Source organism: Pezoporus wallicus, unplaced genomic scaffold (genome assembly GCF_028554395.1).
Source record: "Pezoporus wallicus isolate ANWC-B61680 ecotype Strahan unplaced genomic scaffold, APGP_CSIRO_Pwel_v1 contig_6872, whole genome shotgun sequence".
Lineage (NCBI taxonomy): Eukaryota > Metazoa > Chordata > Aves > Psittaciformes > Psittacidae > Pezoporus > Pezoporus wallicus.
Genome location: NW_026642757.1, coordinates 147,114 through 158,434, shown reverse-complemented (window position 1 = coordinate 158,434; position 11,321 = coordinate 147,114). Strand labels below are relative to the sequence as shown.

The 11,321-nt window shown below is 48.5% G+C and overlaps 1 long non-coding RNA gene across 1 annotated transcript; it reads right to left on the bottom strand.

The window, feature by feature from the left end:
* Positions 1-1,864: 1,864 nt before the first annotated feature.
* LOC130611482 (uncharacterized) lies at positions 1,865-5,798 on the bottom strand. Its single transcript, XR_008975244.1, has 3 exons — positions 5,437-5,798; positions 2,221-2,743; positions 1,865-2,115 (listed from the first exon to the last, which is right to left on the bottom strand). It is a non-coding gene; the product is annotated as an uncharacterized LOC130611482 (long non-coding RNA).
* Between the last annotated feature and the right edge of the window lie 5,523 nt (positions 5,799-11,321).

Genomic DNA, 11,321 nt, shown 5'->3' with positions numbered 1-11,321 from the left:
GACCCCAGCCAAGACAGCCTGCAAGTATGACTATATAACTGCATTTTCTACAATATCTTTCATAAAGCAGGTTGTTATTTTCCTGGCAACTCACTCATGAGCTACTGAGCAATGGGTAGGTTTTCCTCTTTGATGGTAACAGCCGTACATTTCTGACACAGGCATATTGATTGCATCTCTGTAGCACCCAAATTCAGTTCTTTTAATAGAGGTTTTATTGCTGTTTTCACCAACGTACCAAGAATGTCTCTTTTAAAAACATACCGAGCTTGTTTGCTATCATGGACGGTCTATTTCTCCAGCAGTATAACATCCACTCTGTCATCAGGGTTTGAGTTGAAATCAATCCAGAAATACAATGTTGGTTCAATAATGACCCACTTCAGCAGAATAAATCATTGCTTACCTCACTGCAAGCGTGGCTCACGCTGCACCCAGCCACCTATTTGGAACCCATTATTCCCTATAATCAACAGCACGGGTGTTGGGGGGCTGCTCTCTTCCCTTTCTACACGGGAATACACATGATCTCACCACTCACTTTTAAGCACCCATGGATACATGGTACTCAGCTACAAGGGTCACATAATGGAGGCAATGCGTCTTCAGTGAGGAAAAATGACAGTCAGAATAAGAAGACTAAACCAATTCATCACTTAATGCAAAGTGTTATTGTGCTGCAACGAGAGCATTGCACAGATTGATTACAAACAAGCTGACACCTCCCTATGGACTGTCTGCTATATTATTATAAATAAATACCCATTCATTTTGGAGTCCGTATCACTGCAGAGGATAGATTATACCTCAGGTACACAGTAAATATCCCACTGAGTACAATGTCCCTTCCTCACCAACAAATGAGTTTTGTCTCACATAATACAGTTTCATAAACAAGATAAGGGAACAGAGAAACACCAAGAGACAGAGAGATCTGAAAAAAGCTCAACTGATATTAAGGAGCTATTTCCATGAAGGACATGCTAAAAACTCAGTGACTTTCTGTGAGAGGGGAGTCAAGGGAGGGGGATGCAACCACGGAAGGCTCGTCCTTGCTCTTGAAAGGGAGCAAGCCCTGAACAGCTTCCCAAATTCTCCAGACATCACTGAAACAAAAGCAAACCCTTTTAGTTTCCAACATCTAGCAGTTCATGCTAACCAGGCTCTAATCAAGCATGCTGCAGCATTTGGAAACATAAGAGCAGCTTAAAAAGGCTGCATGCTGGAAAGTAAACAGCCTGGGAAAAACATGGCCTGTCTTTATCTCCTCCCCACCTCTGTCTGCTAAGCCACCATCTCCAGGGGCCACTGGAGCATCCCATGCCCAGAACAGCCCAGACACCTCCTGCTCCCAACAGCTACCGCTCAGGGGAGATGTGGAAGCTCAGGTACCCGGCTAAGGCTTGGCAAGCACAAGAATCATAGAACCAGCTAGGCTGGGAAAGACCTTTAAGATCATCAAGTCCAACCATTACCCCAGCACTGCCAAGTCCATCACTAAATCATATCCCTGGGGGCCTCATCTACACGTTTCTTTGGACACTTCCAGGAACAGTAACTCCACCACTTCCCTGGGCAGCTGTTCCAATGCCTGATCACCCTATCTGTGAAGAAATTGTTCCCAATATGCAATCTAAACCTCCCCAGCACAGCTTGAGGCCATTACCTCTTGTCCTATCACTTGTAACTTAGGAGAAGACTCAGGCAGAGGAAAAGCCCATCTCATGAGATGAGGTGGGACCAGCTCAGCCTAGTGGAGTGTGAGGTGAGAACTGGTTAAAGGAATGCTCCGCCATATATGCATTATTTACTGACCATTTTTCTTATTTAGCCTGGGGGTTTCAAGCATTCTGCATCCAGGAGGCAGCATTTTAAGCCGAGAGCAAAAGTACCACCATCAGCTCTGCTCTCAGTGCCTGTGCTTGAGTCAGAGCAAGGCTGCTCCTGCACTCCCATGTCTTCAGCAGTTCTCTGCTCACGTACTGCTACAAAAAGAAATACCTTCTTAATACTTTCTTTCCTCCTCTGTGCTACTCAGCCGGCTTCCAGTGGTTTGCAAGAACTGAGGCTTGTTTGAGCAATGCTCTTCCACCCTCACACAGATTGTGACAGCCCCTGGAAGGGGAAAAAAAAAAAAAAAACAAAAACAACAATAATGGCTTTTATCAGTCTTTCACACATCGGGGAAAGGGACACCCTTGCTGGGCTGTCCTTACACACACATGTAGGCTGGGGGAAACGTCACCTCCGTGATTCGCAAGGCAAGACTGGAGGTGTTGCATGCAAGTACGGTGATTGCACCCCTTCACCTTCCAGGTGACCTGGTGCCAAGGAGTTTGATGGGTATGGGCAACTCCTCTGAAAAAAATAAAAGCTTCCACTTCACGGGATTTATTCTGCCTTGAAGGGATCGGGAAGCTTGATGTTTGCTCACATTTTGGCTTCCAAAGCCCAGCTGAGCCTGTGGGTGGGCTTTAAGAAACGGATGAAAATCTACAGGAGGAGTGCTGGAGCAGGAGCACAGGGCTGGCAGGGTCTCTCAGCCCTGCTCAGCACAGAAAGCAGGCAGCCCTGCATGAGCACACAGCAAGGGCACACCAGCACTCGCTGGCTGATGCTGTTTGTCCCTCTGCACCGCTCCACTCTCCTCTAACTCACAGCCGGTTGCATGACATCTCCCAGCTCCTTCCAGAAGGCCTCAAGATGCTGGCAGCAGAGGCGGGGTTATACTGCCATTAGAAAGCTGCAAGAAATAAATAAAATATATTCACCACAAACGGTCAAGCTGTGGGCTCAGGGTTTCTGCCTCATTTTCCTTTTCAGTGACTGAATTGCCAGACAGGTCTACAGAAGCCAGCTCAGAAAAGATCCTCACCAAGATTCAGCATTTCACATTACCCCTGATGCTCATGCCTTTCATCCCTCCTTCTCCAAACTGAGTAAGAGAAAACCTTCGAGACCCTTTTGGTTTTGGACATGTCAAAAAGAGAAAAATCCTCAACCTTCCCACACCCTCTAGAAAACAAACAGGAATTGTCCCATTTCACAGATAAGGAGGCTGAAATAAACAGCCAACAGACTGAAGCCAGGCAGAGCTGAAGAAGTCACAGAAAAGCAAAGAAATAATCCGGATTTGCAGTTGCCAAAGTCTGTGCATTGCTGTCACATGCAGGGAGACCTCACACATACAGGAGAACAGCTCTGAATAGCAACAGTATTGTTTGCTAATGCCAGTAGCAGAACATAAAGTGGAAACAAAAGCAGCATTTTTTATTCCTCTTTCCATTATCTCTTTTTTATATTTTCCTTCACCTCACCAGCAGAGAAACACTTCCCTATGCAGGCACAGAAAAAGTGAAGATAATCAGGCAATTTTCCATCTCCAATCAAAACGGTAACTTTCCCTTTGATTATAAATTCCAAACAAAATTAATACTGTTCCATTTCCTTTGACTCTTTTACAAAAAGCAATTGCCATTTTTCAGTCGTGTCTCCTGGCTTTCTCCCTACACATTATTTTCCAGGCCTTTCTAAGCACATTTTGTAAAAGCAGTAACTGATATTCAAAGGATCAGAGAATGATTTGGGTTGGAAAGGACCTTAAGATCATCTAGTTCTAACCCCTCCCACGGGCAGGGACACCTCACACTAAACCATGTCATCCCAAGACTCCCACGGACTCCCAAGACTCCCTGGCCTTGAACACTGCCACGGATGGGCAGCCACAGCTTCTCTGGGCAACCTGTGCCAATGCCTTACTGCCCTCACAGTAAAGAGCTTCTTCCTTTATCTAACCTGAGCTTCCCTGTTTAAGTTTGAACCCATTACACCTTGTCCTATAGCTGCAGTCCCTAATGAAGAGTCCCTTTTCAGCATCCTTGTAGGTCCCCTTCAGATACTGGAAGGCTGCTATGAGGTCATCCAACACAGAGCTGCTCTTTCCATTTCTCTTTTGGTTTAACAGAACCCTACAGACCACAGTGAGATGATTTCAAGCCATCACCCTATTTCATATACCCTCAGTCTCTTTTTCCTCTGCAAGAGATCCCCACTATGAAAAGACAAGGCATAAAACCTGGTGCTGCCAGGCACCCTTCAGCTCCCCCTTCACGTGGGGAACATCCTTCCAGCCCACAGCCTGGGGCTCTGCTGTGCTCTTACCAAGATTAAACAGGAAGGAGAAGATGAGTTCAGAGGTTGCATGGCTCATTGCACTATTGCAGAAAGTGCTCCTGCAGCTCTTGTACACTAATGAAAGTGGAATAGGAAAATTTTGCTAAGTAGCTACTATGAGAACAGAGACAAATTGCAGTAAAACCACAATATGAGTAGTTTCTGTCCTTACATGCACCTCAAAAAGCCACAGAGTTTACATTAGATCAAGGATTTTGCCTGCATCCTGATAAACAATAAAACTACGAGAGCCACTGCACTTTATCACCAGATCTGCAAGTGTCATACTGAGGGATTCAGTGCCTGTCTCCTGCTCCACCAAGAGGGGAGCAGAGCTGCTGAAGAAATCAATTATTTCAGACATGCAAGGGGATGGAATTCAAGCACACAAGTCCCATCCAAGGCTTTACTGGATGGGCAGGACCACTTGTTAGATTTGCATCTGGGTAGTGGTAGTGATTACTTCCAAATTTGGAGCACCTCTGCTATGGAGACAGGCTGAGAGAGTTGGGGTTGCTCAGCCTGGAGAAGACTCTGGAGAGACCTTAGAGCAGCTCTGAGTGCCTAAAGGGACCTACAAGAAATCTGGAGAGGACCTTTTTACAGGGGCAGGTAGGACTAGGATGAGGGGGAATAGTTTTAAACTGGCAAAGGGGAAATTTAGTTTAGATATAAGGAAGAAGTTCTTCCTTGTGAGGGTGGCGAGGCACTGGCACAGGCTGCCCAAAGAAGCTGTGGCTGCCCCATCTCTGGCAGTGTGCAAGCCCAGGTTGGATGGGGCTTGGAGCAACCTGGTCTAGTGGAAGGTGTCCCTGCCCATGGCAGGGGGTTGGAACTGGGTGAGCTTTAAGGTCCCTTCCAACCCAAACCATTCTGTGATTCTATAAAATTTCACAGCATTCAAGTGCCAGGAGATCAAAGGGAGCTCAATGAGACCAGCTCACCCCCTTCCTATGTGTATTACTCAGGTCACAAGAGAATAGTGAGCAACACGCTGCAAACACTCTTTGCTCTGGGCTGACGCACAGCACAGCAGGGGGATGGCAGAAACAGCTCAGGGCCAGGCAAGAAGAGATGTGACCCCACGTGAGACCTGAGGGTCCAAGTAGCCCTCTCACCTCTCACCCTGAGCCCTTAGCAACATGGTTTAGACAAGATGAGCATCTCACCCTGTGGCAGGTCAGCCTGCATCCCAGGAGGTCATCACCACAGCACCCTCACCCACTGGGCAGGGTATCAAGGACACTTGAGGTTTTACCTTACCTGTGCACGAGGATATCAGTGTGATGCACAAGGGTGCCTGCATGTCATCTCTTAGGGGTGAGAGAAAAAAGGCCACACAGTAAAATAAAGGCAGGTCTGTCATAGCAGTGTTTATATGCTCCATTGCCTGCCAAACTGAAAAGCAGCAATATTCCCAGTGTAGCAAAGCCCAGCTTTCAACATTCTCTTCCAAGTTAAAATCTTTAAGGAAGCAAATTCTGTACTGTTGAGGACATCTGTGATGCTAACCCCACACCAGAAAATAAATAAAAAGTAGCAAAAGCCAGATTTGCCTTCTTATCAGCCCTTCCTAAAGCACCACTTATTAGTGCCATAACTAGCTGGCTGAAGCATCCTTAGAATTTAATAAAAACCTGGAGGAAAAGGAGGGGATGATGTTACGCCATACAAAAAATATTTATTCTTTGCAGCTAACGGAGGCTAACATGGCCAGCAAAAACTGCCCGTAACATGTACTCTTATTTCTCTGTAGCCTAGTCACCCTGTCAGCTTAATTAAAGGCTAAATTAAAACACTCCACAACCCAGAAAGATTGTTTTTCTAAAGGGAAACTCCAGAAACTAGATGAATATTTTTCCTTCCTTGCAGTGTGGATGCAATGTGGGCTCTTTCTCGTTTACTGGGTTTGGTCTCTGCCCCCAGAGAAAGAAGATTAAAGCATGCTCAGTCCTACCACCTCCACTTTGCAATGGCAAGGACAGACTAGGGCCAGATGGCCACCAGCTTCCCATGCCTGCCTAGGAAAGGGTTCTCAGGGAATTCATTTTCCTAAGCAGTACTGAAAGCCTCTTACAAACTGTAGGGGGATGAAGAAGAGGAAAACATTAATTTCAGCATAATTGAAAATACGGTTTTTAGTCACTTACACGCCCTCTCCAAATAGCTCCAATTGCTCCCCCCCCCCCCCCCCGCTTAATTTAATCATCCTTTCTGCCGGCTTCAGAAATTCCCTGTATAGACAGTGACATCTAGTGAAGGAAAACCGAACTTCTGCAGAGACAGGGCTGCAACGTGAGAGCCGAGACCGGGATTTGGAAATGCTGGAAGGGAGATCACCAAGGGTCACTTGCAAACAAGGCTGAATTACAACCAAGCAGAAACTCATTTATTCACCTAGCAACAAAACTTGCGTGCTTGTGAAGCACTGCTTTTCACTTGCCTGGGAAAAAGAAAAAAAAAACCCTATAATCGAAAGCAAGGCTGAATTCACAGGACATTTCTGATTGCTGGAAGGGCTGCCAGCTGCTGGCTGGAGCCCACTAATGCATGGAAGGAGGCAATGACAGATCCCAGTCCTTACAATTACACCTGCAACAGGTACCTCTGCAGCTGCTGTGGTGCCAGAACACTTGGTGGCAACTCTGGCCTTTGCACCCTGGACAATGTAATGAAACCCTGTAATTGCAATAACTGGGGCTATTTTTGCAGGGGAAGAAGCCTGGGTAACTTGATCAACTGTTGTGGAGTGACAAGAACCAGAGTGCTCCTCATTGCTGCTATTAAAAAGCTCTGTCCCTCTCCACCCTGCAGGCACACCAGTCTTCCTGAGCACTCACCTTGAGCCCTGGCGTGCAAAGAGCTCTTAATGAGCTCCATGTCTCTTCTCACATTGGAAGAAGTATTTCTCCAGGAGCAGAGGTGCATACATTCAGGACTAAGCAGAGCTCAATTGTGAGCTGAGTAACAGGCAACACTGCTCGGAGGGACTCAGACCAGGAGTTCAAGTGCTCAGCACCACAATTAGCCTAAACTCTGAGAACAGCTTTGCCCTACCTCCTCGGTGAGGATGTCTCCCCTGGGCCTGACAACCTAGTGATGGAAACAAGAAACAGATCCTATCTCTGTCGTAGTTCCCCTCTACAGCAGTAAAGGTCCAGGGGAGGAGACAGCAAGCTCCCAACGCTGGAGGGAGGGCTGGGGTGCGGATGGCATGCTGACTGCCTGCCTCGGAGCCCACTGCTTTCAAACCGCGGACAAGGTGGCAACCACCGAAAGGGAAATATAAAACAGTTGGCGAATTCAGCTGTAGCAGATGCCAGGTTTGTCACGAACACAAGGAGGTGCTCTTACACATCCTATAATCTCTTTAACATTCAGGGGAATGAAAGGCGCCGAGTTTGCAGCTATGGAAGAAAGACACTAGGTAGGTGGGAGGGGTGACTGCAAGGAGACTCAATTCTAAAAAGGAGACAGGTCAAAAGAGAAAGAAAACAGCTAAGGGGCAGGAATGGCAGCGCTCTTGTGGCAGTGCCAAATAAAGCAGAAGATAGCACATCGATCATGAGAGGAATCAATGAGACGTGCCTTGCTATCTCTGACGTTTGTGCAAACAGCCAAGTGAGCACCACTGAGGTCACCGGTGCTGAGAGGTGCTGCTGGCACCTCTCTCTGGTTCGAGAAGAAGCCCATCCACTTTCCAGGGTAAGCCTCGGATTCCTGCACCAGTTGAAGGCAGCCCCAAGCACACTCAGGAGAGGCTGACCTGGGGGCAGCCCTGTGCTTGTCTCAAAGCAACCTGGCAGCAGAACAGTCATTGGAAAATGCATCAACTACAGCAAACACTATTTGAAAAACAAATAGCCCCAAGGTCCCAGCACCCTCCTCCCCATCACCCAGACCCCCAGGGTCCCAGCACCCTCCACCCACAGCTAAGGCAATCTCATCTCTCCCTGCAAGCAGCCTTAGCAGAGCACTACCACATCATCAAGAGATGCATGCAGCAAAGACACGCAGCACACGGCACTAATGCTGCCAACACCAATTTAGTGATATTGCAAAAAAGAAGTGTTAGCACCAAAAATCATCATCTCATATGTGATTAATATATAGTGCTGGGGGGGGGGGTGTGTGTGTATGTGTGTGTTATTAAAAATAAGCTGCTGCAGAGTTCACCATCTATCTCAGTGGAAGGCACTGAATGGCTTGGACACAACGTGCTGGAAAAGGCATAGTGCTTATTAATCAGACTGTTTTGGAAGGGCCCCTGTTCTACCATACACCTGCATGTGCAGCTGTGGAATCAGCCCAGCTGCGCTGAGCTCCCCAAGCCAGCTCAGACCCCAACAGCACACAATTAAAACAACACAAAGCTCATGTCACACGCCGAAAGCTATAAAACCCACATAGAAAACTCATCCCATGACCTGAAGCCAGACACATGAGCTTGTTTTTCACCCTTTAAAACAGCCTCAGGCTATGTTTATTTTTCAGTGAAACCTCAGTGTTTTCCAGGCAAGGAAATGTGTGCAGAGCCTGACCGAGTTTCAGCAAGGAGGGCCAGCTCTACCCTTTGCCCAACACCTCACCTGGAGATGCAGCAGCATTTCATTTATCCTGCTTGTCTCAGAAACCAGAAACAGAGCTGGCCTTCATGTTCACTCCCACCCATTTAAATTCAGATGATAGCAGAGGTGGTAAGGTTTCCTTCAAGAGGAGAGAGGCCATTGCAGCTTAGAGTGGTACAGCCATGCTGTTCTATGAGCACAGTCAAATGGTAATTTCCTACTCTTACCATAAAAGTCAGTGTTGCCATTGCAGAAGGTTTGGGGACAATGTGAAATCGGCTGTGCCAGGAGCCAGCAGCCAGGTAGGGGTTTGGTCAGCAGTAGCGAAGTGGGGGTTTTGTCCTTCTTATGTCTGCCCTGTACCGTACAAAGAATAAGTGCTGCCAGGAGTGCTAAGCCCTGACCTCAGGCCAGGATGATGCCCTTCAACAGCGCCCCACAAGCCCTGAGCTGGAAAGAAAAATCAGTCCTTTGTACCGCTAGACTTTGGATCTTGAATGGCACTGCAAAAGGGATGCTCAGTTTGGTCACAGATGGCAGGACAGGCAGCCTTCCCCCTCCAGAATACACGTTCAAGCCCCACTGGAGTCACTTAATGATCAACCACTGTGGCTTCACTGCATTCACAAGCACTTTTTCCATCCACAGGTTTGCTCTGTGCTGCCTCGCTGCAGCACCAGGTCACCCTCTGCTCCTCCCTCCCACAAGCTTCAGTGCCCAGGGCTTGCTGTCCACTCCAGGGGGGATTTGCTGCTGTCCTGGACACGGCTCAATGGAGGGGAAACGGATTTAGCCTCAAACAAGGTCCTGTTTTCTCGAGATGAAGGAGTTTTCACAGGGCAGCCTCTGCTCCCACACAAAGGATAAGTTGTTCAAAAGTGCCCCTTGTCTGTCCAACAGACAGAAATCCTGAAATCATCCCAAAGTCTATGGGGATTTTGGTTTGTCACATTCTTGGATCTATTTCACGCCCTCACCTTGTCAGCTGCCGAGTGCATCACCATCTCACATTGAGAAGCCAAGGATGCAATGTCACACACACACCTTCAGCAGGAGCTCAGGAGGCTCCTGGGCAACTCACCAACACTTCTATCCAGTAAGCAGTCAAGAGATAATGAAGCCAGTATCATTTCAGACTATTTGCCACCTCCGAGCACCTCTCTGGCTTCAGCCAGCTCCATAAGCCACACACTGCCCACTCCGGGCTTCACCCCAGGAGCAATAAAGCAGTACTTCTGTGAAAAGCAAGGCCCATAGTAACTCTCAGGAAAAAGAAGTCACGTCTCTGCTGCCATCCTTTTCATTTCCTTACCATAAGTAGGTGATCTGTGTCAACTAGTGACTGCTCAAGCTTCTAGTTAGTGTCCGTGCTACCCACTCCAGACCTCCTTCCTCTCACCCCAGAGCCTGCCAAAGAGAAGGCTCCAGGGAGACCTCAGAGCAGCTTCCAGTGCTTAAAGGGGCTACAAGAAATCTGAAGGGACAGGTCAAGGGGAATGGCTTTAACCTGACAGAGGGGAGATTTAGATTAGATATTAAGAAGTTCTTCCCTGTGAGGGCGGTGGGACACTGTCACAGGTTACCCAGAGAAGCTGTGGCTGCCCCATCCCTAGCAGTGTTCAAGGCCAGTCTGGACGGGGCTTTGAGCAACCTGGTCTAGTGGAAGGTGTCCCTGCCCATGGCAGGGGGGTGGAACTGAATGAGCTTTAAGGTCCCTTCCAACCCAAACCATTCTATGGTTCTATGGTGAACTCAGAAGCCCAACTACTCTCTGAGGAAAACAGCAGTCTCATCCAAACATGTACCTGCAGAAAAGACAGTACCTTCCTACATCTCATAAGGCTGCCCTGCAGGGACAAAACCTATTCATCATTAAATCTATGTCTGCTGCATTACCAGTAGACAATTCACAGAGAGATTTTACTGAATATGTTCAACATTTCTGCAGGGGTGAGAAATCGGTTCTAGGCACAGCCCAGGCACACTTGCCATGACTTGCTCAAATTACCTGGGCAGAGCATCCCTTCCGGCTGAGAGGAGACAGCCCAGCTGGCTGCGTGGGAAGCAGCCAGCCACCAATGCTTCCCTGCCTTCACATCTGGAGAGCAGCAAAACCTACAGGTTTGCAGGCTCACCTCCCCAGAACAGGGCAGCAGGGCCAGGGGCTGCTCAGCCACATGCAAAGCAGTGCTAGGGTGGCTGCCGAAAGCGCACAAAGCCCAAAACCCTGCCTGATGCCCAAAAGGGAGCCTCTGCTCTGGTGTGTCCAGCAGTGCCAAGGGCTTCCGTGCCTGGACTTCAGGCTTCCCTGCTCCAGCAAAGCCCCTGTGATGAGGAGACCCCGGGTGCCCGCAGGGCAATGGACAAAGTGCCCCCAGAGCCCCAATGGCTGGCTTACGAAAGCCATCCGGGGTCATGCCAGTACACAGGGTCTTGCACAAGCAGCAGGGCCCGTGACAGAAGGCAGGGCTGGATGCCAGCCACGGCTGGATGGGTGCCAGCAGTGGGAGCTGCCTCCAGCCCTGTCTCCAGGGCAGCCCAACTACCACAGCACGGCCCAGCAGACCCCTCAGGGGAAAG